Source organism: Lissotriton vulgaris, chromosome 6 (assembly GCF_964263255.1).
Source record: "Lissotriton vulgaris chromosome 6, aLisVul1.2, whole genome shotgun sequence".
NCBI classification, from domain to species: Eukaryota; Metazoa; Chordata; class Amphibia; order Caudata; family Salamandridae; genus Lissotriton; species Lissotriton vulgaris.
The window spans coordinates 1,917,745,423-1,917,768,862 of NC_141694.1; positions in this window are offsets into that span (position 1 = coordinate 1,917,745,423).

Sequence of the window (23,440 nt, forward strand, 5' to 3'; positions counted from 1 at the left end):
AACCACCCAATACCACACAAACAGTGCAATACATAAAAGCAGCGGCCTGTCCTGGCACTGCACACGCTGTCATAGAGGGCATCAGATATATTTAGCATACATGATTTAGGGTAGGGGGAGCAAGGAAGGATGTGTGGATGGGAACTGCAGACACTAAGGGAAATGTAGGGGGGTGTGTTGTGGCACTGCCGTACAGTAGGGTGAGGTGGACACGCCAGGCAATGCGGCTTAGGGGGGACAAGGTGGATGTGTTCCGTACTGCTGCATGCCCAGGGTGTAGGGAGAGGAAGATGGATGTGTTCCGACACCCCCCAAAGTGAAGGGCAGGGAGATGTGCTCTCGTGCTGACACTGCATGGATTGGTGTCAAGGGAGATGTGCTCTGCCCGCATCGTGTCATGGAAACATGGGGGCGTGTTCTTATTTGGCATACACCGCTTTATTTTCCATTTCTGTGTTGGATTTCAGGTGCCTTTCCGCTGCAGCTCTGCATCCTGATGGGTGAGGTGGGTTAGGGCACCGCACCACATCCACACAATGCTGGCCGATAGCGCCTGCGGTGGTCCTTGTTTGAAGTGGGCCTCATTTGGGCGCCCAGCACACATCATGTTGCAGGTCCTCCCACGTTTTGCCCCTTCTTACTCTATCAGGGAGTCCACCATAGACCCAGGAGAGGAGGATGCATGTCAGATGACCACTGGCTATGCAAATATTTTATTTTAGATTACTTGTGGCTAAACTTGTCTTATGGGAACTTCAAGAAAAACGGGCAAGGATCCAACCGTCCTGGACACATTTTGGACACCTCTAAATCCATCGCACCAGAGTGGCTGTCTCCAAAAATGCCCTTTTCGTGCTCATTGAGCTGAGGGGCGTAGCTTCCGGTAGTGCCTGGGGCCCAGAGACCCGAGGAGCCCTCTGCATCATGGTTATTCCTGTATTTTTTCATTCAAACAGCTTGGGAAGGGGGGTCATTCCATTTCTTGCCCCAGACCCCATGACACACTGACTACTAGGCTGATTCAGCCCTTTCTTTCTCAAGGGAAATCCTGCACTCCCCACTTCCACCTCCTCCTGAGGCACTCTGGGCAGCATCCTTGGCACAGCGACAACGAGAGCCATATGCCATTATTACACATATGACCACTAGCCGGCCTCCACACTTTGCACAGGTGCAGCGCAGAGGATGGGACTACACAGAGCCTGATGACCCCAATTCAAAACCTTTTTGAAGAGGTGGGTCCGTCCCAGGGTCTAGTGGAGGACCACTGCCAACCCAAGAGGAACTTCTACAGTGCATCACAGGTATCTCCACAGCAGTTTGTTTGAAACGTCTGAAGACAGGAACGAAAGGAGAGGAGCAGACCGGTAAGTCCACACGGCAAGAGTGTTGAAAATTATGCAAATAGCGGTTTTTCCCCCTAATACCACACGTGATGGTTGGCGCCTGAAAGGATACAAGCATCCATGAACATGGGTCCCAGTATGTTATTTTCTAGTTTTCTTTACCATTAAGGCATTTTCGAGATTTACCATGATATGGATCGGTAATCCCACAAACATCCTTTTATAAGACATGTCACTGTCATGAGTGTAAAATCTGAACATTTTGGGGAAGCAACAGTGTGGAGATTTTAGTAGCAAAGCGTTTACTGTGGCATTGATAATGCATTGTTGGGGAAAGCTAATACTACCTGGAATCCAAAAGCACTGATAAGGCATTAGTGGAGGAAGATCATGCGTACCTCAACAATGATAAGGCCCTTCTGTGGTAAGGCCATACTACTGAGGTCCTGTAGCAATGAAAAGGTGCTGGTAAGGCAAGTTGGCGGGCCTGGGATTCTCAAGGAATGAGAACACATCAGTTAAGAAGCTGGCACTGTTGATCGCCTGGATGCTTTGGTGGATGGTGATGCGGTAACCCTGCAGGGTTGTACTTTGTTGTTGCTATAGTGGCTTGCTGCTGTGGTGGGCCACCAGTCAGACTCACTTAATGCAGGCTAGTGCTAGGTTGGTGACAAGATAGACAGATCTTAGAAATCTCCCTTGACTTGAATTGAACTTAGCTGTTGCACACACTCCAACTTAGAGCGGCACCAAGCAGTAGGCACTAGGAGTTTGGCAGAAACTCTCTGGCTGCAATGGAGTGGGTCTGACTGTTGAGACTGGTGTGACTCTGTTCTAAGGCCAGGCTATGTATGTACCACCCCACCCCCACCGCCCCTCAGTAGTTCATGCTGTTCTGAGTTCGTCATTGCATTGTTGTACCTCAAGTCAGAGCACATCACGTTTGTGCACGTCCCTGGAGCTATAATGGGGGGAACCACGATGTTTAGTCATTTAATGTCAGCTGTAGATGATGGATCCCTGAACAGTGTCATGTATATGCATGTTTGCATTGTGCTGAGGGGATTATCAGGTAATCGTTCACGCAGCTCTCTGATGGATGTCACCTGCAGTTTTTCTGAGTCCCCAGATAGATCATGCTGCCTGTGTGTTCTCCTTTGTACTGCTGGTCACCAGTGTATTCAACTGTGTTTCCTTGGACCGTGTCATGTATGTGCATGTAACTTGCATGATTGATCGTGGTAACTACGTGTCTCTCGGACCTCTTTTAAGTGCTCGCCGTCCATTTTCCCCAGCACAGGGGGGCGGCAACCTGAGGAATAGCCCCGGGTGCCACAATCTCTAGCTACGCCCCTGCCTTCAGCCAGGAGCCTTTATTCCAATAACTGCTCTGCTAAACAATCCTCTGAACCGAAAAATGTGCCTGTTATCTTCCTGAACTGTTATTTCCAGCAGCAGTTAAATTAAGAATGATTTATTGGCAGCAAAGTTCACAGGCCAGATCATCTGTCAAAATACAAAAATGCAAACGCCCGTGACATGATTTGCTTTTGCTTTTAACTCCACAAATCCGACTCTCCAAAAATTAGCCTCCGATACATTTCCGACAATCTCTACTAGTTGCTAGGCAAGCTCTTCTAAAATATCCACAGAACACCAACTGCGTACCGAGGACTAAACTGTCAAAAGAAAAATGGAGATAATTAATTGCACTTCTCTTTAAACAAAATCAGCACCAAGGTGTCTCGAGCTAAGCATATTCCCATTCCCGCTCAGGTGGTGGAAGGTGGCAAGATGTTGGAATAGAGGCAACTATGCAGCTTCCCCTAAAATATTACAGAGAACTGTAGAAAAGACTGTGTCAAAGTTATCAATCAATGTTATACCGAAACCAGCTGCTGAAGCGGTCTCATATTTATTTTGCTTTGTTATTAGAAGACCAGGTAATACAGCACTAAAGGGTCTACGATGCGTCGTGGTCGATACGCTGGCCAATACGGCTCTCCAGAACCCACATTCTCCCATGGGTGGCACCGTTCTCAAGGAAGGACCAAAAGCCAATATTCTGTATTCTTGGGGTGTTCTAGGAGGATGGACTGCTTCTAATTGAGAGTAATCGGGCATGAGATTTCATCTCACTTAGCGGACCCTTGCTCCTTACTGCATTAATGGTCTGCGGCCTTGTGCGTATCAGAGGTCAATCTGTGCCTAACTCAGCCCCAACTCTAGTCCCTCTCCTAGGTCATACATACTGTCTCAGTTATCTAAATACAGTCATTAATTCTTGAAACAGTTCACCTCATCGATTTCCGTTCTAATTGTGTCTTTCTTGTGCCATGCGTATCCCACTAACCCTGGCCAAGTATGTCCTAGAAGGCTGAACGGACCCGCGCTGGCGGACTCCAGTCCGTGTGGCGATTCCCCCAAAGAGCCACAGTGTATGTTCTTGAAAGCTAGTGGGGCCCTAATGTATTTTGTATGGTTTGTGTTCTGCATGAGGGTCCATTGGTTTATAGGTGTCAAAATGTCCAGAAGTGGCTTTAAGTGGTGCAAACCCATGGGAAAAATATTTCAAAAGGACAAGCCAGACTCGCTGTCACTATGAGCTCACCACCGGTAGCAGGAAAGGGAAACAACCTTTACAACGCAACTTTTACAACGTACTACCATTACAATGAAACTTTTACAACGCAACATCCATTACAATGCAACCATTACAACGCATGACACTACAACGCATACCACTACAACGCATGTCATTACCACACAGTCATTACAACACATAGTACCCTTACACTATCCAACACTTACCCTACTGTTGCACCACCTGGAGTTAGAATAGTAATTTTTACCCCTACACTATCCAATACTTACCATAAATGCAATGTAATGTTATGCGTTGTAATGGTATGCGTTGTAAAGGTAGTATGCGTTGTAATGGAATGCGTTGAAAAGGTCGTTTTTAAAAAATAGTTGTAATGGCATGTGTTGTAATGGAATGCGTTGTAATGGATGTTGCGTGGTAAAAAATGCGTTGTAAAGGTATGCGTTGTAAAAGTTTGCGTTGTAACGTCATACATCCAGCAGGAAACCCCTGTGCTATAAAGTGATTATTTAAAGGACCCCTAACATTAGGCCTGGGTGGTAAATTCCGTTCCGCTCGCGGAATTTGGGTAATTTTGTGTTCCGCAAAGAACACGGAATTGCCAAAAATTCCACGATCCGCGGCTTCGCAGAATTTTTTGCTTGTTCGCACTTTCAAAATGCCTGTTCGCAAGATATTTCTCCCCGAACATGCAAACGGCGTTCGCGAACAGGAAAAAAGCATTGTCAATGGGCGGAACAAGCAATTCCGTGTGTTTGCAGATCTTTTGTGTGCTCGCAGAGATTTTTTACCATTTCGCAGAGATTTGCGTAGCGCGCCTACGCAAATTCCGCCCACCCCTACCTAACATTCACCCATAGTGGTACAGTCCCACCCAACAACAGATTGAGAGCACAAATTCAAAAAGCAATCAAATTACGGCCAAATCCTTTTACTATTCAAGCACTTAATAAACCCTCTAATATAATCAGAAGTTTCTATCAACAACTTAGTGACAAAATATAAAACTTGTGCTCATGATATAAGGTGTGAGAAATATTGTGGTAATTCCCCGGCACCCTCATGGTAAAGCCTAAAGCGATTCTGCTTTCTCCTATTCACTATGGGCCCGATTCACAGAACTAACTTAAGACAAAATCCTAAACTTACTACCATTTTGGTATTCACAGAAGGCACTTACTCATTTCGGTATTCACAGACGTTAGGACTCCTAAATGCCTTCTGTGAATGCCGAAAGTCTTAAAGTTAGGATTTTTCTCAGTTTAGGAGTCCTAACTTTACTACTCCTACACTGAGAAAAACCCTAACTTTAAGCCTTTCGGTATTCACAGAAGGCATTTAGGAGTCCTAAAGTTAGGACTTCTAACTTCTGTGTATATCGAAATGAGTAAGTGCCTTCTGTGAATACCAAAATGGTAGTAGGTTTAGGATTTTGTCTTAAGTTAGTTCTGTGAATCGGGCCCTATCTATTTGAAAGAATCCATCAATAGAGGAACTAGAGGCATCAGCTACTCCAAATAAATAATAAGTCATATGGTCTAAGTAAAGGAGGGAATGCAGAATATATAGGAGATCGCCTACGAGAATCCTAATCAGTGCTTAATTTGTAAAATATTAAGTGGCAGGGCTCTGACCAGAAGGCCACTGAGGCTTGCACCACCCATCGCCCTTGTCATCACGGCCAAAACAACTACTGGCCATCTCTCTCGCATGTAAATGTGACAGTTTAGATTTTTCCAGGTCCCCAAAGCTAAAGGAATGGCTGGGAAGGCAGGTATTAGGCATATTTTAATGCATATTGCATTCCTAAACAACTTTAAATTAAATGAACTTTGTCACCATGTGGTAGACGGGCAACACCATACTTGGAACAGTTGCCGAGCATCGAAAACCCAATAAGTGCCATGCTGAGCACCAGAAAGCACCGGCTCAAATTAAGCACTGATCCTAATGCAAAATATATCACAGAAGCGTACAGATCACTGCTGACCTTCAAACAACCTGGTATTAAGTTCAATAAATCACACATCAATTGAACTTACAAATGGTTACTTAATTTACTGCGTCCAGTGTCTGATTGGCACAGGTCTCTCAAACATTGGCAAATGGACTTTGTGAATAAAGTATTGACTAATGTGTCAGTGCAACCTGCTGGAGCTCAGATAGATGTTAAGATTAACCCCGGGTGGGTAACTCTGCTCCGCTAGCGGAGGTTACAGAGTTTTGCTTCCTCTGCGCTCTCTTGTGAACGCAGAGTTTAGGCAAAACTCCGACTCCGTGGCGGAGCAGAGTTAGCTGGTCCCTCCTCCCTCCTTAATTAATTATAATTTTAAAGAAAGGCACTTTGCTGTGGCTGCCCCTCCTTGCTATGGCAGCTCTCCTTCCTCGTCCTCGCGGTCCGTTTCTATTGGAAACCCCTACATTGCACGTCTTGCGTTACATTTATTACATTCTTTCAAGTAGCTGCATACAGGCAACTGGAATAGGGTACAACTTAGTGCCAAACATTCTTTAATTGTACTATTGCTGTAAAAAAAAGAGATTTTGCCTTCATATGCTTTGGTTCTGCTGTTAAATTCCTTATATTTTTAGATTTAACAACTATATCACATTTGATTTTTCGGACCATAATTGGGCTAAAAACGAAAGGTCCTATGTGCAAGAGGCTTGCGCCACCGGATCGTCACTTTTATTGACCCTCTGGCGTTGCCAGCCTCTCCACCATATCTATGAGGCCGCGCGAGGCCACTCTGCGTTGCTTTTCATGGCCTCATAGATATCAACGAAGACAAAGCAGCGCAAGTTGCCGCGTTGTCTTACTCTGTGCCGGGGCGTTCCCTGGGTGTTACGGTGCATTTTCCCACGCAGCACCCATGGATTCAAGTGCTGCCCCTAATGTCCCAAGAGCTCGTGCCAAAACCTAACGCCTCCCCCCGGGTGGAGTAACAAGGAGAAACATTTAAATTTCTCCTCATTTTCTCCTCTTCCCATGAGTGCTGCATTCAAACCACACCACACATAGAAATAGGAAAATGCCTCTCACAGTTGTTTTTGTGGAGGAAGGAGCCCCTTCCTCCACAAAAACAATCCTGCATGCAGCACAGGCACCCTGGCACCCTGAGGCAAGGATACCTGTGTCGGTGCACGGCAGCCAATCTTGCACAAGTGCAGGGGAAGAGGACAGGAATGCATCGTATTTGTAAATGTGGTGCATTCCTGCTCTTTCACTTTTGCGTAGGGCTGTGTAGCACGAAGGCTGCAGCAATGCCCTGCGCCAGTCAGTGGTGAACATGCCCCTAAGAGGCTTATATACGAGCCCATTGCCCCACTGATGCATCAATCCTATGACACCCCAGTCGCAGAGAGTGCAGACCCACATCTACGAGGCCAAGCAAAGCCACTGATGCATCATTTCCTATGACACCCCAGTCGCAGGGAGTGCAGACCCACATCTACGAGGCCAAGCAAAGACACTGATGCATCATTTCCTATGACACCCCAGTCGCAGGGAGTGCAGGCCCACATCTACGAGGCCAAGCAAAGCCACTGATGCATCATTCCTATGACACCCCAGTCGCAGGGAGTGCAGACCCACATCTACGAGGCCAAGCAAAGCCACTGATGCATCATTTCCTATGACACCCCAGTCGCAGGGAGTGCAGGCTCACATCTACGAGGCCAAGCAAAGCCACTGATGCATCATTTCCTATGACACCCCAGTCGCAGGGGGTGCAGGCCCACATCTACGAGGCCAAGCAAAGCCACTGATGCATCATTTCCTATGACACCCCAGTCGCAGGGAGTGCAGGCTCACATCTACGAGGCCAAGCAAAGCCATTGATGCATCATTTCCTATGACACCCCAGTCGCAGGGAGTGCAGGCCCACATCTACGGGGCCATGCAAAGCCACTGATGCATCAATCCTATGACACCCCAGTCGCAGAGAGTGCAGACCCACATCTACGAGGCCAAGCAAAGACACTGATGCATCATTTCCTATGACACCCCAGTCGCAGGGAGTGCAGACCCACATCTACGAGGTCAAGCAAAGCCACTGATGCATCATTTCCTATGACACCCCAGTCGCAGGGAGTGCAGACCCACATCTACGAGGCCAAGCAAAGACACTGATGCATCATTTCCTATGACACCGCAGTCGCAGGGAGTGCAGGCCCACATCTACGAGGCCAAGCAAAGCCACTGATGCATCATTCCTATGACACCCCAGTCGCAGGGAGTGCAGACCCACATCTACGAGGCCAAGCAAAGCCACTGATGCATCATTTCCTATGACACCCCAGTCGCAGGGAGTGCAGGCTCACATCTACGAGGCCAAGCAAAGCCACTGATGCATCATTTCCTATGACACCCCAGTCGCAGGGAGTGCAGGCCCACATCTACGAGGCCAAGCAAAGCCACTGATGCATCATTTCCTATGACACCCCAGTCGCAGGGAGTGCAGACCCACATCTACGAGGCCAAGCAAAGCTACTGATGCATCATTTCCTATGACACCCCAGTCGCAGGGAGTGCAGGCCCACATCTACGAGGTCAAGCAAAAACACTGATGCATCATTTCCTATGACACCCCAGTCGCAGGGAGTGCAGACCCACATCTACGAGGCCAAGCAAAGCCACTGATGCATCATTTCCTATGACACCCCAGTCGCAGGGAGTGCAGGCCCACATCTACGAGGCCAAGCAAAGCCACTGATGCATCATTTCCTATGACACCCCAGTCGCAGGGAGTGCAGACCCACATCTACGAGGTCAAGCAAAGCCACTGATGCATCATTTCCTATGACACCCCAGTCTCAGGGAGTGCAGACCCACATCTACGAGGTCATGCAAAGCCACTGATGCATCAAACTCAAGACCTGGCTGTTCACTAATCATTAGGTCTGTAGCATTCTCAGATCTTCAGTATTTCCTTTCCATCAGTTGGATGTACTCTTGGTTACTCTCTTTGGGGACTTTCATGTAATCTTAGCGCCGGGACACCTCCGCCGGAGGTAGCCGTGCGCTCTATAAGATTCTAAATAAATAAATAAATAAATAAATAAATTTCCTATGACACCCCAGTCGCAGGGAGTACAGACCCACGTCTACGAGGTCAAGCAAAGCCACTGATGCATCATTTCCTATGACACCCCAGTCGCAGGGAGTTCAGGCCCACATCTACGAGGTCATGCAAAGACACTGATGCATCATTTCCTATGACACCCCAGTCGCAGGGAGTGCAGGCCCACATCTACGAGGACATGCAAAGACACTGATGCATCACTTCCTATGACACCCCAGTCGCAGGGAGTGCAGGCCCACATCTACGGGGCCATGCAAAGCCACTGATGCATCATTTCCTATGACACCCCAGTCGCAGGGAGTGCAGACCCACATCTACGAGGTCATGCAAAGACACTGATGCATCATTTCCTATGACACCCCAGTCGCAGGGAGTGCAGGCTCACATCTACGAGGCCAAGCAAAGCCACTGATGCATCATTTCCTATGACACCCCAGTCGCAGGGAGTGCAGGCCCACATCTACGAGGCCATGCAAAGCCACTGATGCATCATTTCCTATGACACCCCAGTTGCAGGGAGTGCAGGCCCACATCTACGAGGTCAAGCAAAGACACTGATGCATCATTTCCTATGACACCCCAGTCGCAGGGAGTGAAGACCCACATCTACGAGGCCAAGCAAAGACACTGATGCATCATTTCCGATAACACCCCAGTTGCAGGGAGTGCAGACGCACATCTACGGGGCCATGCAAAGCCATTGACGCATCATTTTCTTATGACACCCCAGTCGCAGGGAGTGCAGACCCACATCTACGAGGTCAAGCAAATCCACTGATGCATCATTTCCTTATGACACCCCAGTCGCAGGGAGTGCAGGCCCACATCTACGAGGTCAAGCAAAGCCACTGATGCATCATTTCCTATGACACCCCAGTCGCAGGGAGTGAAGGCTCACATCTACGAGGCCAAGCAAAGCCACTGATGCATCATTTCCTATGACACCCCAGTCGCAGGGAGTGCAGACCCACATCTACGAGGCCAAGCAAAGCCACTGATGCATCATTTCCGATAACACCCCAGTCGCAGGGAGTGCAGACCCACATCTACGAGGTCATGCAAAGCCACTGATGCATCATTTCCGATAACACCCCAGTCGCAGGTAGTGCAGGCCCACATCTACGGGGCCATGCAAAGCCACTGATGCATCATTTCCTATGACACCCCAGCCGCAGGGAGTGCAGACCCACATCTACGGGGCCATGCAAAGCCACTGATGCATCATTTCCTATGACACCCCAGTCGCAGGGAGTGCAGACCCACATCTACGAGGCCAAGCAAAGCCACTGATGCATCATTTCCGATAACACCCCAGTCGCAGGGAGTGCAGACCCACATCTACGAGGCCATGCAAAGCCACTGATGCATCATTTCCTTATGACACCCCAGTCGCAGGGAGTGCAGGCCCACATCTACGAGGCCAAGCAAAGCCACTGATGCATCATTTCCGATAACACCCCAGTCGCAGGGAGTGCAGGCCCACATCTACGGGGCCATGCAAAGCCACTGATGCATCATTTCCGATAACACCCCAGTCGCAGGGAGTGCAGACGCACATCTACGGGGCCATGCAAAGCCATTGACGCATCATTTCCTTATGACACCCCAGTCGCAGGGAGTGCAGACCCACATCTACGAGGTCAAGCAAAAACACTGATGCGTCATTTCCTATGACACCCCAGTCGCAGGGAGTGCAGACCCACATCTACGAGGCCAAGCAAAGACACCGATGCATCATTTCCTATGACACCCCAGTCGCAGGGAGTGCAGACCCACATCTACGAGGTCAAGCAAAAACAATGATGCATCATTTCCTATGACACCCCAGTCGCAGGGAGTGCAGGCCCACATCTACGAGGTCATGCAAAGACACTGATGCATCATTTCCTATGACACCCCAGTCGCAGGGAGTGCAGACCCACATCTACGAGGCCAAGCAAAGCCACTGATGCATCATTTCCTATGACACCCCAGTCGCAGGGAGTGCAGACCCACATCTACGAGGTCAAGCAAAAACAATGATGCATCATTTCCTATGACACCCCAGTCGCAGGGAGTGCAGGCCCACATCTACGAGGTCATGCAAAGACACTGATGCATCATTTCCTATGACACCCCAGTCGCAGGGAGTGCAGACCCACATCTACGAGGTCATGCAAAGCCACTGATGCATCAAACTCAAGACCTGGCTGTTCACTAATCATTAGGTCTGTAGCATTCTCAGATCTTCAGTATTTCCTTTCCATCAGTGGGATGTACTCTTGGTTACTCTCTTTGGGGACTTTCATGTAATCTTAGCGCCGGGACACCTCCGCCGGAGGTATCCGTGCGCTCTATAAGATTCTAGATAAATAAATAAATAAATAAATAAATTTCCTATGACACCCCAGTCGCAGGGAGTACAGACCCACGTCTACGAGGTCAAGCTAAGCCACTGATGCATCATTTCCTATGACACCCCAGTCGCAGGAAGTACAGGCCCACATCTACGAGGTCATGCAAAGACACTGATGCATCATTTCCTATGACACCCCAGTCGCAGGGAGTGCAGGCCCACATCTACGAGGACATGCAAAGACACTGATGCATCACTTCCTATGACACCCCAGTCGCAGGGAGTGCAGGCCCACATCTACGAGGCCAAGCAAAGCCACTGATGCATCATTTCCTATGACACCCCAGTCGCAGGGAGTGCAGACCCACATCTACCAGGTCAAGCAAAGCCACTGATGCATCATTTCCTATGACACCCCAGTCGCAGGGAGTGCAGACCCACATCTACGAGGTCATGCAAAAACACTGATGCGTCATTTCCTATGACACCCCAGTCGCAGGGAGTGCAGACCCACATCTACGAGGTCAAGCAAAGACACTGATGCATCATTTCCTATGACACCCCAGTCGCAGGGAGTGCAGACCCACATCTACGAGGTCATGCAAAAACACTGATGCGTCATTTCCTTATGACACCCCAGTCGCAGGGAGTGCAGACCCACATCTACGAGGTCAAGCAAAGCCAATGATGCATCATTTCCTATGACACCCCAGTCGCAGGGAGTGCAGGCCCACATCTACGAGGTCATGCAAAAACACTGATGCGTCATTTCCTATGACACCCCAGTCGCAGGGAGTGCAGACCCACATCTACAAGGTCAAGCAAAGCCACTGATGCATCATTTCCTATGACACCCCAGTCGCAGGGAGTGCAGGCCCACATCTACGAGGTCATGCAAAGACACTGATGCATCATTTCCTATGACACCCCAGTCGCAGGGAGTGCAGACCCACATCTACGAGGCCAAGCAAAGCTACTGATGCATCATTTCCTATGACACCCCAGTCGCAGGGAGTGCAGGCCCACATCTACGAGGTCAAGCAAAAACACTGATGCATCATTTCCTATGACACCCCAGTCGCAGGGAGTGCAGACCCACATCTACGAGGCCAAGCAAAGCCACTGATGCATCATTTCCTATGACACCCCAGTCGCAGGAGTGCAGGCCCACATCTACGAGGCCAAGCAAAGCCACTGATGCATCATTTCCTATGACACCCCAGTCGCAGGGAGTGCAGACCCACATCTACGAGGTCAAGCAAAGCCACTGATGCATCATTTCCTATGACACCCTAGTCTCAGGGAGTGCAGACCCACATCTACGAGGTCATGCAAAGCCACTGATGCATCAAACTCAAGACCTGGCTGTTCACTAATCATTAGGTCTGTAGCATGCTCAGATCTTCAGTATTTCCTTTCCATCAGTTGGATGTACTCTTGGTTACTCTCTTTGGGGACTTTCATGTAATCTTAGCTCCGGGACACCTCCGCCGGAGGTAGCCGTGCGCTCTATAAGATTCTAAATAAATAAATAAATAAATAAATAAATAAATTTCCTATGACACCCCAGTCGCAGGGAGTACAGACCCACGTCTACGAGGTCAAGCAAAGCCACTGATGCATCATTTCCTATGACACCCCAGTCGCAGGGAGTGCAGGCCCACATCTACGAGGTCATGCAAAGCCACTGATGCATCATTTCCGATAACACCCCAGTCGCAGGGAGTGCAGGCCCACATCTACGGGGCCATGCAAAGCCACTGATGCATCATTTCCTATGACACCCCAGTCGCAGGGAGTGCAGACCCACATCTACGGGCCATGCAAAGCCACTGATGCATCATTTCCTATGACACCCCAGTCGCAGGGAGTGCAGACTCACCTCTACGAGGCCAAGCAAAGCCACTGATGCATCATTTCCGATAACACCCCAGTCGCAGGGAGTGCAGACCCACATCTACGAGGCCATGCAAAGCCACTGATGCATCATTTCCTTATGACACCCCAGTCGCAGGGAGTGCAGTCCCACATCTACGAGGCCAAGCAAAGCCACTGATGCATCATTTCCGATAACACCCCAATCGCAGGGAGTGCAGGCCCACATCTACGGGCCATGCAAAGCCACTGATGCATCATTTCCGATAACACCCCAGTCGCAGGGAGTGCAGACGCACATCTACGGGGCCATGCAAAGCCATTGACGCATCATTTCCTTATGACACCCCAGTCGCAGGGAGTGCAGACCCACATCTACGAGGTCAAGCAAAAACACTGATGCGTCATTTCCTATGACACCCCAGTCGCAGGGAGTGCAGACCCACATCTACGAGGCCAAGCAAAGACACCGATGCATCATTTCCTATGACACCCCAGTCGCAGGGAGTGCAGACCCACATCTACGAGGTCAAGCAAAAACAATGATGCATCATTTCCTATGACACCCCAGTCGCAGGGAGTGCAGGCCCACATCTACGAGGTCATGCAAAGACACTGATGCATCATTTCCTATGACACCCCAGTCGCAGGGAGTGCAGACCCACATCTACGAGGCCAAGCAAAGCCACTGATGCATCATTTCCTATGACACCCCAGTCGCAGGGAGTGCAGACCCACATCTACGAGGCCAAGCAAAGCCACTGATGCATCATTTCCTATGACATCCCAGTCGCAGGGAGTGCAGACCCACATCTACGAGGTCAAGCAAAGCCACTGATGCATCATTTCCTATGAAACCCCAGTCTCAGGGAGTGCAGACCCACATCTACGAGGTCATGCAAAGCCACTGATGCATCAAACTCAAGACCTGGCTGTTAACTAATCATTAGGTCTGTAGCATTCTCAGATCTTCAGTATTTCCTTTCCATCAGTGGGATGTACTCTTGGTTACTCTCTTTGGGGACTTTCATGTAATCTTAGCGCCGGGACACCTCCGCCGGAGGTAGCCGTGCGCTCTATAAGATTCTAAATAAATAAATAAATAAATAAATAAATTTCCTATGACACCCCAGTCGCAGGGAGTACAGACCCACGTCTACGAGGTCAAGCTAAGCCACTGATGCATCATTTCCTATGACACCCCCGTCGCAGGGAGTGCAGGCCCACATCTACGAGGTCATGCAAAGACACTGATGCATCATTTCCTATGACACCCCAGTCGCAGGGAGTGCAGGCCCACATCTACGAGGACATGCAAAGACACTGATGCATCACTTCCTATGACACCCCAGTCGCAGGGAGTGCAGGCCCACATCTACGAGGCCAAGCAAAGCCACTGATGCATCATTTCCTATGACACCCCAGTCGCAGGGAGTGCAGACCCACATCTACCAGGTCAAGCAAAGCCACTGATGCATCATTTCCTATGACACCCCAGTCGCAGGGAGTGCAGACCCACATCTACGAGGTCATGCAAAAACACTGATGCGTCATTTCCTATGACACCCCAGTCGCAGGGAGTGCAGACCCACATCTACGAGGTCAAGCAAAGACACTGATGCATCATTTCCTATGACACCCCAGTCGCAGGGAGTGCAGACCCACATCTAAGAGGTCATGCAAAAACAGTGATGCGTCATTTCCTTATGACACCCCAGTCGCAGGGAGTGCAGACCCACATCTACGAGGTCAAGCAAAGCCAATGATGCATCATTTCCTATGACACCCCAGTCGCAGGGAGAGCAGGCCCACATCTACGAGGTCATGCAAAAACACTGATGCGTCATTTCCTATGACACCCCAGTCGCAGGGAGTGCAGACCCACATCTGCAAGGTCAAGCAAAGCCACTGATGCATCATTTCCTATGACACCCCAGTCGCAGGGAGTGCAGACCCACATCTACGAGGCCAAGCAAAGCTACTGATGCATCATTTCCTATGACACCCCAGTCGCAGGGAGTGCAGGCCCACATGTACGAGGTCAAGCAAAAACACTGATGCATCATTTCCTATGACACCCCAGTCGCAGGGAGTGCAGACCCACATCTACGAGGCCAAGCAAAGCCACTGATGCATCATTTCCTATGACACCCCAGTCGCAGGGAGTGCAGGCCCCCATCTACGAGGCCAAGCAAAGCCACTGATGCATCATTTCCTATGACACCCCAGTCGCAGGGAGTGCAGACCCACATCTACGAGGTCAAGCAAAGCCACTGATGCATCATTTCCTATGACACCCCAGTCTCAGGGAGTGCAGACCCACATCTACGAGGTCATGCAAAGCCACTGATGCATCAAACTCAAGACCTGGCTGTTCACTAATCATTAGGTCTGTAGCATTCTCAGATCTTCAGTATTTCCTTTCCATCAGTTGGATGTACTCTTGGTTACTCTCTTTGGGGACTTTCATGTAATCTTAGCGCCGGGACACCTCCGCCGGAGGTAGCCGTGCGCTCTATAAGATTCTAAATAAATAAATAAATAAATAAATAAATTTCCTATGACACCCCAGTCGCAGGGAGTACAGACCCACGTCTACGAGGTCAAGCAAAGCCACTGATGCATCATTTCCTATGACACCCCAGTCGCAGGGAGTTCAGGCCCACATCTACGAGGTCATGCAAAGACACTGATGCATCATTTCCTATGACACCCCAGTCGCAGGGAGTGCAGGCCCACATCTACGAGGACATGCAAAGACACTGATGCATCACTTCCTATGACACCCCAGTCGCAGGGAGTGCAGGCCCACATCTACGAGGCCAAGCAAAGCCACTGATGCATCATTTCCTAAGACACCCCAGTCGCAGGGAGTGCAGACCCACATCTACCAGGTCAAGCAAAGCCACTGATGCATCATTTCCTATTACACCCCAGTCGCAGGGAGTGCAGACCCACATCTACGAGGTCATGCAAAAACACTGATGCGTCATTTCCTATGACACCCCAGTCGCAGGGAGTGCAGACCCACATCTACGAGGTCAAGCAAAGACACTGATGCATCATTTCCTATGACACCCCAGTCGCAGGGAGTGCAGACCCACATCTACGAGGTCATGCAAAAACACTGATGCGTCATTTCCTTATGACACCCCAGTCGCAGGGAGTGCAGACCCACATCTACGAGGTCAAGCAAAGCCAATGATGCATCATTTCCTATGACACCCCAGTCGCAGGGAGTGCAGGCCCACATCTACGAGGTCATGCAAAAACACTGATGCGTCATTTCCTATGACACCCCAGTCGCAGGGAGTGCAGACCCACATCTACAAGGTCAAGTAAAGCCACTGATGCATCATTTCCTATGACACCCCAGTCGCAGGGAGTGCAGGCCCACATCTACGAGGTCATGCAAAGACACTGATGCATCATTTCAGATGACACCCCAGTCGCAGGGAGTGCAGACCCACATCTACGAGGCCAAGCAAAGCTACTGATGCATCATTTCCTATGACACCCCAGTCGCAGGGAGTGCAGGCCCACATCTACGAGGTCAAGCAAAAACACTGATGCATCATTTCCTATGACACCCCAGTCGCAGGGAGTGCAGACCCACATCTACGAGGCCAAGCAAAGCCACTGATGCATCATTTCCTATGACACCCCAGTCGCAGGGAGTGCAGGCCCACATCTACGAGGTCAAGCAAAAACACTGATGCATCATTTCTTATGACACCCCAGTCGCAGGGAGTGCAGACCCACATCTACGAGGTCAAGCAAAGACACTGATGCATCATTTCCTATGACACCCCAGTCGCAGAATGTGCAGACCCACATCTACGAGGCCAAGCAAAGCCACTGATGCATCATTTCCTATGACACCCCAGTCGCAGGGAGTGCAGGCCCACATCTACGAGGCCAAGCAAAGCCACTGATGCATCATTTCCTATGACACCCCAGTCGCAGGGAGTGCAGACCCACATCTACGAGGCCAAGCAAAGCCACTGATGCATCATTTCCTATGACACCCTAGTCGCAGGGAGTGCAGGCCCACATCTACGAGGCCAAGCAAAGCCACTGATGCATCATTTCCTATGACACCCCAGTCGCAGGGAGTGCAGACCCACATCTACGAGGCCAAGCAAAGACACTGATGCATCATTTCCTATGACACCCCAGTCGCAGGGTGTGCAGACCCACATCTACGAGGCCAAGCAAAGACACTGATGCATCATTTCCTATGACACCCCAGTCGCAGGGAGTGCAGACCCACATCTACCAGGCCAAGCAAAGCCACTGATGCATCATTTCCTATGACACCCCAGTCGCAGGGAGTGCAGGCCCACATCTACGAGGCCAAGCAAAGCCACTGATGCATCATTTCCTATGACACCCCAGTCGCAGGGAGTGCAGACCCACATCTACGAGGCCAAGCAAAGACACTGATGCATCATTTCCTATGACACCCCAGTCGCAGGGAGTGCTGGCCTACATCTACGAGGTCAAGCAAAGATACTGATGCATCATTTCCTATGACACCCCAGTCGCAGGGAGTGCAGGCCCACATCTACGAGGCCAAGCAAAGCCACTGATGCATCAGTTCCTATGACACCCCAGTCGCAGGGAGTGCAGGCCCACATCTACGAGGTCAAGCAAAACCACTGATGCATCATTTCCTATGACACCCCAGTCGCAGGGAGTGCAGACCCACATCTTCCAGGTCATGCAAATCCACTGATGCATCATTTCTTATGACACCCCAGTCGCAGGGAGTGCAGGCCCACATCTACGAGGTCAAGCAAAGCCACTGATGCATCATTTCCTATGACACCCCAGTCGCAGGGAGTGCAGACCCACATCTACGAGGCCAAGCAAAGACACTGATGCATCATTTCCTATGACACCCCAGTCGCAGGGAGTGCAGACCCACATCTACGAAGTCAAGCAAAGACACTGATGCATCATTTCCTATGACACCCCAGCCGCAGGGAGTGCAGACCCACATCTACGAGGTCAAGCAAAGACACTGATGCATCATTTACTATGACACCCAAGTCGCAGGGAGTGCAGGCCCACATCTACGAGGTCAAGCAAAGACACTGATGCATCATTTCCTATGACACCCCAGTCGCAGGGAGTGCAGGCCCACATCTGCGAGGCCAAGCAAAGCCACTGATGCATCATTTCCTATGACACCCCAGTCGCAGGGAGTGCAGGCCCACATCTACGATGCCAAGCAAAGCCACTGATGCATCATTTCCTATGACACCCCAGTCGCAGGGAGTGCAGGCCCACATCTACGAGGCCAAGCAAAGCCACTGATGCATCATTTCCTATGACACCCCAGTCGCAGGGAGTGCAGACCCACATCTACGAGGCCAAGCAAAGAAACTGATGCATCATTTCCTATGACACCCCAGTCGCAGGGAGTGCAGGCTCACATCTACGAGGCCATTCAAAGCCACTGATGCATCATTTCCTATGACACCCCAGTCGCAGGGAGTGCAGACCCACATCTACGAGGTCAAGCAAAGACACTGATGCATCATTTCCTATGACACCCCAGTCTCTGGGAGTGCAGACCCACATCTACGAGGTCATGCAAAGACACTTATGCATCATTTCCTATGACACCCCAATCGCAGGGAGTGCAGGCCCACATCTACGAGGTCATGCAAAGACACTGATGCATCATTTCCTATGACACCCCAGTCGCAGGGAGTGCAGGCCCACATCTACGAGGTCATGCAAAGACACTGATGCATCATTTCCTATGACACCCCAGTCGCAGGGAGTGCAGGCCCACATCTACGAGGTCATGCAAAGACACTGATGCATCATTTCCTATGACACCCCAGTCGCAGGGAGTGCAGGCCCACATCTACGAGGCCAAGCAAAGCCACTGATGCATCATTTCCTATGACACCCCAGTCTCTGGGAGTGCAGACCCACATCTACGAGGTCAAGCAAAGACACTGATGCATCATTTCCTATGACACCCCAGTCTCTGGGAGTGCAGACTCACATCTACGAGGTCATGCAAAGACACTGATGCATCATTTCCTATGACACCCCAGTCGCAGGGAGTGAAGACCCACATCTACGAGGCGAAGCAAAAACACTGATGCGTCATTTCCTATGACACCCCAGTCGCAGGGAGTGCAGGCCCACATCTACGAGGCCAAGCAAGAACACTGATGCGTCATTTCCTATGACACCCCAGTCGCAGGGAGTGCAGACCCACATCTATGAGGTCAAGCAAAGCCACTGACGCATCATTTCCTTATGACACCCCAGTCGGAGGGAGTGCAGGCCCACATCAACGAGGCCAAGCAAAAACACTGATGCGTCATTTCCCATGACACCCCAGTCGCAGGGAGTGCAGGCCCACATCTACGAGGCCAAGCAAAGCCACTGATGCATCATTTCCTATGACACCCCAGTCGCAGAGAGTGCAGGCCCACATCTACGAGGTCATGCAAAGACACTGATGCATCATTTCCTATGACACCCCAGTCGCAGGGAGTGCAGGCCCACATCTACGATGCCAAGCAAAGCCACTGATGCATCATTTCCTATGACACCCCAGTCGCAGGGAGTGCAGGCCCACATCTACGAGGCCAAGCAAAGCCACTGATGCATCATTTCCTATGACACCCCAGTCGCAGGGAGTGCAGGCCCACATCTACGAGGTCATGCAAAGACACTGATGCATCATTTCCTATAACACCCCAGTCGCAGGGAGTGCAGGCCCACATCTACGAGGTCATGCAAAGACACTGATGCATCATTTCCTATGACACCCCAGTCGCAGGGAGTGCAGGCCCACATCTACGAGGCCAAGCAAAGCCACTGATGCATCATTTCCTATGACACCCCAGTCGCAGGGAGTGCAGGCCCACATCTACGATGCCAAGCAAAGCCACTGATGCATCATTTCCTATGACACCCCAGTCGCAGGGAGTGCAGGCCCACATCTACGAGGCCAAGCAAAGCCACTGATGCATCATTTCCTATGACACCCCAGTCGCAGGGAGTGCAGACCCACATCTACGAGGCCAAGCAAAGAAACTGATGCATCATTTCCTATGACACCCCAGTCGCAGGGAGTGCAGGCTCACATCTACGAGGCCATTCAAAGCCACTGATGCATCATTTCCTATGACACCCCAGTCGCAGGGAGTGCAGACCCACATCTACGAGGTCAAGCAAAGACACTGATGCATCATTTCCTATGACACCCCAGTCTCTGGGAGTGCAGACCCACATCTACGAGGTCATGCAAAGACACTTATGCATCATTTCCTATGACACCCCAATCGCAGGGAGTGCAGGCCCACATCTACGAGGTCATGCAAAGACACTGATGCATCATTTCCTATGACACCCCAGTCGCAGGGAGTGCAGGCCCACATCTACGAGGTCATGCAAAGACACTGATGCATCATTTCCTATGACACCCCAGTCGCAGGGAGTGCAGGCCCACATCTACGAGGTCATGCAAAGACACTGATGCATCATTTCCTATGACACCCCAGTCGCAGGGAGTGCAGGCCCACATCTACGAGGCCAAGCAAAGCCACTGATGCATCATTTCCTATGACACCCCAGTCTCTGGGAGTGCAGACCCACATCTACGAGGTCAAGCAAAGACACTGATGCATCATTTCCTATGACACCCCAGTCTCTGGGAGTGCAGACTCACATCTACGAGGTCATGCAAAGACACTGATGCATCATTTCCTATGACACCCCAGTCGCAGGGAGTGAAGACCCACATCTACGAGGCGAAGCAAAAACACTGATGCGTCATTTCCTATGACACCCCAGTCGCAGGGAGTGCAGGCCCACATCTACGAGGCCAAGCAAGAACACTGATGCGTCATTTCCTATGACACCCCAGTCGCAGGGAGTGCAGACCCACATCTATGAGGTCAAGCAAAGCCACTGACGCATCATTTCCTTATGACACCCCAGTCGGAGGGAGTGCAGGCCCACATCAACGAGGCCAAGCAAAAACACTGATGCGTCATTTCCCATGACACCCCAGTCGCAGGGAGTGCAGGCCCACATCTACGAGGCCAAGCAAAGCCACTGATGCATCATTTCCTATGACACCCCAGTCGCAGAGAGTGCAGGCCCACATCTACGAGGTCATGCAAAGACACTGATGCATCATTTCCTATGACACCCCAGTCGCAGGGAGTGCAGGCCCACATCTACGATGCCAAGCAAAGCCACTGATGCATCATTTCCTATGACACCCCAGTCGCAGGGAGTGCAGGCCCACATCTACGAGGCCAAGCAAAGCCACTGATGCATCATTTCCTATGACACCCCAGTCGCAGGGAGTGCAGGCCCACATCTACGAGGTCATGCAAAGACACTGATGCATCATTTCCTATAACACCCCAGTCGCAGGGAGTGCAGGCCCACATCTACGAGGTCATGCAAAGACACTGATGCATCATTTCCTATGACACCCCAGTCGCAGGGAGTGCAGGCCCACATCTACGAGGCCAAGCAAAGCCACTGATGCATCATTTCCTATGACACCCCAGTCGCAGGGAGTGCAGGCCCACATCTACGATGCCAAGCAAAGCCACTGATGCATCATTTCCTATGACACCCCAGTCGCAGGGAGTGCAGGCCCACATCTACGAGGCCAAGCAAAGCCACTGATGCATCATTTCCTATGACACCCCAGTCGCAGGGAGTGCAGACCCACATCTACGAGGCCAAGCAAAGAAACTGATGCATCATTTCCTATGACACCCCGGTCGCAGGGAGTGCAGGCTCACATCTACGAGGCCATTCAAAGCCACTGATGCATCATTTCCTATGACACCCCAGTCGCAGGGAGTGCAGACCCACATCTACGAGGCCAAGCAAAGCCACTGATGCATCATTTCCTATGACACCCCAGTCGCAGAGAGTGCAGGCCCACATCTACGAGGTCATGCAAAGACACTGATGCATCATTTCCTATGACACCCCAGTCGCAGGGAGTGCAGGCCCACATCTACGAGGTCAAGCAAAGACACTGATGCATCATTTACTATGACACCCAAGTCGCAGGGAGTGCAGGCCCACATCTACGAGGTCAAGCAAAGACACTGATGCATCATTTCCTATGACACCCCAGTCGCAGGGAGTGCAGGCCCACATCTGCGAGGCCAAGCAAAGCCACTGATGCATCATTTCCTATGACACCCCAGTCGCAGAGAGTGCAGGCCCACATCTACGATGCCAAGCAAAGCCACTGATGCATCATTTCCTATGACACCCCAGTCGCAGGGAGTGCAGGCCCACATCTACGAGGCCAAGCAAAGCCACTGATGCATCATTTCCTATGACACCCCAGTCGCAGGGAGTGCAGACCCACATCTACGAGGCCAAGCAAAGAAACTGATGCATCATTCCCTATGACACCCCAGTCGCAGGGAGTGCAGGCTCACATCTACGAGGCCATTCAAAGCCACTGATGCATCATTTCCTATGACACCCCAGTCGCAGGGAGTGCAGACCCACATCTACGAGGTCAAGCAAAGACACTGATGCATCATTTCCTATGACACCCCAGTCTCTGGGAGTGCAGACCCACATCTACGAGGTCATGCAAAGACACTGATGCATCATTTCCTATGACACCCCAATCGCAGGGAGTGCAGGCCCACATCTACGAGGTCATGCAAAGACACTGATGCATCATTTCCTATGACACCCCAGTCGCAGGGAGTGCAGGCCCACATCTACGAGGTCATGCAAAGACACTGATGCATCATTTCCTATGACACCCCAGTCGCAGGGAGTGCAGGCCCACATCTACGAGGTCATGCAAAGACACTGATGCATCATTTCCTATGACACCCCGGTCGCAGGGAGTGCAGGCCCACATCTACGAGGCCAAGCAAAGACACTGATGCATCATTTCCTATGACACCCCAGTCGCAGGGAGTGCAGACCCACATCTACGAGGTCAAGCAAAGCCACTGATGCATCATTTCCTATGACACCCCAGTCGCAGGGAGTGCAGACCCACATCTACGAGGCCATGCAAAGACACTGATGCATCATTTCCTATGACACCCCAGTCGCAGGGAGTGCAGACCCACATCTACGAGGCCAAGCAAAGCCACTGATGCATCATTTCCTATGACACCCCAGTCTCTGGGAGTGCAGACCCACATCTACG